Raw genomic sequence first — 7,366 nt, 5'->3', positions numbered from 1 at the left:
GTATGAGTATAAAAAATAACAAAACTTCTTTATAGTTCACATTTTTCATAAAGGAAACTGTTTAGATATGGATAATATAAAAACTACGATACCCCTATAAATAAAGGGGAATATGACTCCATTGGGAATTCTGAGGCCGCAGGTGGATTCGTAGGGCGTCTTTTTGTATGTGTGCATGTTTTGAATTGTCTTTTGAGGCCTTGGATGAAATGTAGGGTGATAGGGGGGAAAACTGGACAGAAAACCGACCTCACTGCCCAAAATGGACCACTGCAGTGGTGGGATTACCGCTGCCGGCGGTATCGCTATAGCGGTGCCTCGACCGCTGCAAGCGGCCATCCATTTCTTTGGTGGCCGCTGTGGCGGAAGGTGGACCGCTATGACGGTATCGCTATAGTGGTGAACCGACCGCCATAGCGGTCAAGTGGGAAAGTTGGGGACCGCTATGGCAGTCATGTCACACCCTAACCTTATTAGGATGTGATGGGCACCCGACCCTTACCTAGAGCCGAGCGAACCCTCAGACTCTTACTACGTACAAAATCGCGTCAAACTTTTTAAATCAAATAAGATAAAATACATAGTAAAATTTTTCTTCAGAAATACTTTTTCTCGTAGCTTCCAAACCGAACAAATCTATAGCCATACAAAACTCAATATATAACACAGACCGACATATCGGCGAGACGGAGCCGCTTACGGAGGCCCGACAACCAACACCCACGATGCCGTTCGCAAAGTCTCTAACATCCATCGAAAGCATATCATACAAACTCGTCGCAACACTCCGGGGGCAAGTGGGTACCTACCCGAGCATCTTACGGCATGAATGGCTAATCATCCTGGGAGTACGCGTGGCATGAAACGCGCCCCGGAGAAGAGGGGTCGGTACGGAATATGTGCGAGTATGTAAGGCATGAAATACGAGAAAACGAGAATGCATGCTTAGGAACAAAAGTGCGGCGGGTACAACGTCCAATACCGAAATACTTACTTATCCGACACGGATCACGTGTAAGTATACCGATGTCATAGGACGGAAAAGTACGAGAAAGAGATAAGTCCTCGAGTGCGAATACTTACTTTCCAATATACGGACGGTGCGTGCACGCCATACGTCATCGTATACATATACACGTAACGGATCCGGCCTTCACACAGTGAGGGACGCGGTAGACGAGAATCGTTGCGTATGCCCAATATCATGTATCACGTATGCGTATAACGGACTCATGCATGCATACTCGTAGAACATCATACCGTGTATTGCGCGCGGAACGTGCCCCGACCCATGAATACATCATATGTACAAATAACGTGTCCCGGCCCTCGAGTGAGGGACTCGGTGAATAAGTCACATATGCATAACGTGTCCTGGCCCTCGAGTGAGGGACTCGGTGAATATAATCATATATGACAACATCAACCGTCATGTATGCATGTAACGTGTCCCGGCCCGCCCGGTGAGGGACTCGGTGGATAACGTGTCCCGCCCTTCAATAAGGGACTCGGTAGAGGGATCCGGTTCGGATCTGGCGCCATCATCATATAACATGTCCCGACCCTCTTTGTGTGGGTCTCGGTGAACAATGCAGTGGAATGCGCACGAGAACATGTCCTGGCCCGGGACTCAGTGAAAGGAGACATACTCAGACATGCACGAGCAGAATCGTGAGAAATCATATGCACACATACCAAAATGCGAAACCATATGCACACATATCCAGACCCGACAGAAGCACACACACACTTACCAACATCCGAAGACTCGATAGAACAATCATACTCCCTGTCGTCGACAACCAAAACATCGAGTTACGAGAAGATATTCCTATCGAATGTTCGTAGCAAATTATTCAATGTATTACTCACATCGTGGTCCTTATATCAGATTACATATCCAGACCAAAATACTTTTACCAGAATACTTATATCGGAATACTCGTAGCGGAGTACTCATATCAGATTACATATATCAAAATATTCATATCAAAATACTTGTATCATATACTTGTGTCAGAACACTTGTATCAAAATACTTACGTCGAATGCTTATATCAAAATACTTATATCGGAATATTTATATCCGAATGGTCAAAGCAAAACACTTGTATCGGAATTTCCCGGATACTTATACCAGAGAATACATACGAATCATAACAAACCCGGAATGATAGCCAAAAGTTTACCCTTAATTATTGTACGAAAATCGGCCAAATAGAGCAATACAGTTAGGTCTCGGGAATTGTGGGCCCACCTCGGATCACGTCGAGGTGGCGTACGGAAATTACGGACGTTATGCTTTATGGAACCACCTGTGAAGGTCTTAAAGTAGTTTGGTTCCATTTGTGAAAGTTAAAGATGTTTAAGTTATTTTTCTAACAAACATAAAGTATCTAATTCAATTCCATTGAATGAAAAAGGACCAAATTTAAGCTCGGATTTCTAAGAGTAGAATCATCTCCGAGGTTCCAATCATAACCTATCACATCTAGGACATGCCAAGAGAAAGAAAGGGTAAGCCTTACATACCTTTTTCCGCTTCTTACACTTCTCCAAACTCAAGTTCCAAATTCGCCAAAATCTAATTTGGTCACATTTATCAAATGTTAATTCAAGCGTCTAGAAGTAAAATCTCAAAATAACACTTGTCTACCGAAATTTCGAAAGCACTTCCCTTGTAAATACACCATACCACCAAGTTCAACTTGGCCAATTTCAACCAACAACAATCCCTTGAATGCAACCGGCCAAACTATCAACATAATGTCAAAACCATACTAACAATTTCCATATTCAATCCAAGCTACATTATAATAACTCAATTAATATACTACTTCCTTCAAAACCTTCCAACTCCAATAGAAACAACAATAACAACCTTATAATGCATGTTCCAACAACACCATACTAATATCATTGTCTTCCACACATGTGAGAACATAATATTCAATTTACATAAACTTCAACCACAAGTCTCCAACTACCATAATTTCTCTAAGATAATTGAGCTTTTCATTAGCAATATAAAATCCACACAACAACAATCAATTCACTTAAATAAAATTGACTCATTTTCCTCTATACCATACCACAACTACACGGCCAACATCATGCACACACAACTACAACCTCTCCAAAATCATTCAACTTCCATTATCAACATAACATTTACAACAATAACAACCAAACACTAAATAAAATAATTAGCACATAATTTCTACACACACATATACACATGCACGGCCACCACCCCCACTTCCATATTTCTCATGAATTTCACTCATTTTGTAAACTACAACATGCACAAATATCCATAACATGTAAAGAGAATGAATTCTTACCTCCTTCTTTGATTCTCCAACTTGCTTGAATTTCCAACCTATGAATTTGTGTTTCTCTTGCTTCAATAACAACTCTACTTTGTAAAGGACCCTACACTTGGTAGAAAATGATTTTTGTAGGAATATTTTTTTTTTTTTTTGGTCTTGAGCTTGGCCGAAAATGGCCTAGAGCTTTCTCCTTCTTCTTTTGTTTCTTGCTTTCTTGAAATCTTTGGGGAAATAATGAATATTAAGATGACTTCCTACATATATATATATATACAAGTCTTCCACCAATTTTCCATATTTATAGATAGGTCCCTCAAAAGAAAAGTATGGCCACATGGTCCCTTTCTTTCCTTCTCTAGAAAATTCTTCCATTTTCTTGGATTTTCCCAAAAATAAATAAGGAAGACTAAATGTCTTCCTTTGTAAGATCTGGTCCACATGTCCTCATAATTTGTAATTAGCCCCCACTAATTAATAGAAATGTGGACATATGCCACACATGCCACACGGCCAACTTGGAACTTTTCAAGAATTTTCTTGAATACTTGTGAAATTACCATTTTGCCCCTAGGCTTCCACAATATTACCATGAACCATTTTGCGAATTTCCCTTTTTGCCCTTAACCTTTCTCAGTATTTCCATACTAGTAATGTTCATAAACAACATTCATAACCACTTGTACATTAAAATAACTTTGGAAGATAGTTATTCCCTTAACTTTGTCACGACTTCCTTGAAATATCTAAACGTGCAAAATGCGGGATATAACATTCTCCCCCTCGTTAGAACATTCGTCCTCGAATGTTCAACTGACCTTATGGGGTTTTGTAGCACTTCAGGTGGGGTTCCTTTATAGTTATTCTTCCTTCCTTGTCCATTCTCACGGTACCTTCATTATCAATTCATTCTACTCCTTTCATATATTCTTCTGATACGTCGATATGTTTCAAACTCCGGCCCCGAGCTAATAAATTCCCTTTCTTAACATTTGAAGATGTTGTGATTCCCTTCTAATATAATATGGTCTCTCCCCCCCTTTATAAGGGAGATTCTTATCCGTCACCGGTCCTCGAGTACCCCTTTTCCGACTCGGCGCATAATGTATCGAAAACTTCTTACCGTAAATCTTTCTTTCCCTTTGTGTCTATGTGCTCACAAGACTTAATCATTCGTTTGCTCGCTTCACATCCCTTGTCATAATCACTATTACTTTAAGCCCACTTATTGAAATCGATTCTCGAGTCTCACATATTCTTCTCCCGCTCTATATTACCACACTTTATTCTTTTCACGTGCCTATCCTTGAGTTCTTACCCCAAATAGTCTCGTACTTTACCGATAGTTTCGTTCGGGGTTTCACTTACCGAGGTTCCCTTACTCTTCACCTTTTTCTAACACTTTGACCTCTTTCTTTACTATCCACTCACTCACTTTCTTTTTCAAACATCAGAGTATTAAGCCTTTCCTATCCTTGGCCTGTAACGAAAATAGCGGCTCATCTTCTATCACTTGCACCATTTATTTTCTTACCACCACTCAGGTTTCGGTATCCTTTACTCGACTGAGGTCTTGTTTACCGTAGCGCGGTCGTTAGGACATATGTGTCCACCGATACAACCACAAATGAGGCATCATACGCATTCGTATGTATATACACAAGCTTATTATCAACTAGCCCACACAATACCTCCAAACGTCGTTCAAGTCTCGTCCTAATTCCAAAGCTGTAGCGTACTTTCTGTCTCTTCTCTAGTCTGGCCTGTCGCGTGCTACGTGGCCTTTTATGGCCTCCAACCATCTCGTATATCCTAATTTCACTTAGGCTATTCTAATTTTTCATTTGTCTCTCACAACTAAATCTTTGAAATTTCTTGCATACTTCCTATGTGGTCACCCATCCCGAAATTGCTCCCACCGAGCACGCTTAACCTCGAAACCTTGGTGGAATTTGTTGCCTTAATGCCGGTATAATCACGTCCACTTCCTCGTATGTCCTTTACTACATAACTGAGCAAATCAAGGTTTTACGGATTCGGACATATTCGTAACACGTCCCTTCTTGTACAAGAACCGTTTTGCCCTTTTCGGTCTTCCATATCACCTTCACAAATTCTTATTATTCAAAATCGTACGCAGCAAATACCACAATACCTTGCGTAGCATACGGCTATACATCACATCCCAAATATCCAGAATTTTCACGTTTCGTGTAATGAGAACAAATATATTCGTACGTACTCTTATGGCCTTTCCAGGTCGTCGCTTGCCTTCTTCCGTCGTATGTAAGGCTTACATATGGAATTTCATTTTCCTATGTCTTGGCTCTATCGCACGATCTATGACAAAAAGAAGGTCAACAATCCCTAGATGCCCCATAGCCTCCTGTTTATAAATGTGGCGCGCTTCAAACCATAAATGTGACTCTCTACCGGACACGACTTTGCGAGACAACCCCAGGACGTACCGCTCCGATACCACTTTGTCACACCCTAACCTTATTAGGGTGTGATGGGCACCCGACCCTTACCTAGAGCCGAGCGAACCCCGTACTCTTACTACGTACAAAATTGCGTCAAACTTTTTAAATCAAATAAGATAAAATACATAGTAAAAAAATTTCTTCAGAAATACTTTTTCTCGTAGCTTCCAAACCGAACAAATCTATAACCATACAAAACTCAATACATAACACAGACCGACATATCGGGTCGACCCGGGAGCCGCTTGCTGCATCGACAACCAACACCCACGACGCCGTCCGCAAAGTCTCTAACATCCATCCGTAAAGCATATCATACAAACTCGACTCGACAACACTCCTGCAGCAAGTGAGCCGCCCACCCGCGGCCGGAACATCTTCGTAATGGTCGCTAATCATGCGGGAGTACTCGCGTGGCATGAAACGCGCCCCCGGAGGAGAGGGGGTCGATGCGGAATATGTACCGAGTATGTAAGGCATGAAATACGGAAAAACGTAATCGTAACCGGAACAAAAGTGCGAATCGGGTACAACATCCGAATACCGAAATACTTACTTATCCAGGCACGGATCACATGTAAGTATACCGATGTCATAGGACGAGGAAAAGTACAAAGAGATAAGTCCTCCGAGTGCGTAATACTTACTTTCCAATATACGGACCGCGCGTGCCGCATCATACGTCATCATATACATATACACATAACGATCCCCCCGGCCCCTTAGCCGAGGGACGCGGTAGATTTAATCGTTGCGTATGCCAATATCATGTATCACATATGCGTATAACGGACTCATGCATGCATACCGTAGAACATCATACCGTGTATTCTTTGCGGAACGTGCACCCCTCGACCCATGAATACATCATATGTACAAATAACGTGTCCGGCCCTCGAGTGAGGGACTCGGTGAATAAGTCACATATGCATAACGTGTCCGGCCCTCGAGTGAGGGACTCGGTGAATATAATCATATATGACAACATCAACCGTCATGTATGCATGTAACGTGTCCCGGCCCGCCAGTGAGGGACTCGGTGGGATAACGTGTCCCGGCCCTTGATAAGGGACTCGGTAGAGGGATCCGGTTCGGATTCGGCGCCATCATCATATAACATGTCCCGCCCTCATCGGTGGGTCTCGGTGAACAATGCGGTGGAATGCGCACGAGAACATGTCCGGCCCGGACTCGCTGAAAGAGAGACATACTCGTACATGCACGAGCAGAATCGTGAGAAATCATATGCACACATACCAAAATGCGAAACCATATGCACACATATCCAGACCCGACAGAAGCACACACACACTTACCAACATCCGAAGACTCAATAGAACAATCATACTCCCTGTCGTCTGACAACCAAAACATCGAGTTAGAAGATATTCCTATCAGAATGTTCGTAGCAAATTATTCATAACAGATTACTCACATCAGGGTCCTTATATCAGATTACATATCCAGACCAAAATACTTTTACCAGAATACTTATATCGGAATACTCGTAGCGGAGTACTCATATCAGATTACATATATCAAAATATTCATATC

The sequence above is a fragment of the Lycium ferocissimum genome, chromosome 11 (genome assembly GCF_029784015.1).
Source record: "Lycium ferocissimum isolate CSIRO_LF1 chromosome 11, AGI_CSIRO_Lferr_CH_V1, whole genome shotgun sequence".
Classification (NCBI taxonomy): Eukaryota; Viridiplantae; Streptophyta; class Magnoliopsida; order Solanales; family Solanaceae; genus Lycium; species Lycium ferocissimum.
Note: the sequence above shows the minus strand (reverse complement) of the source record.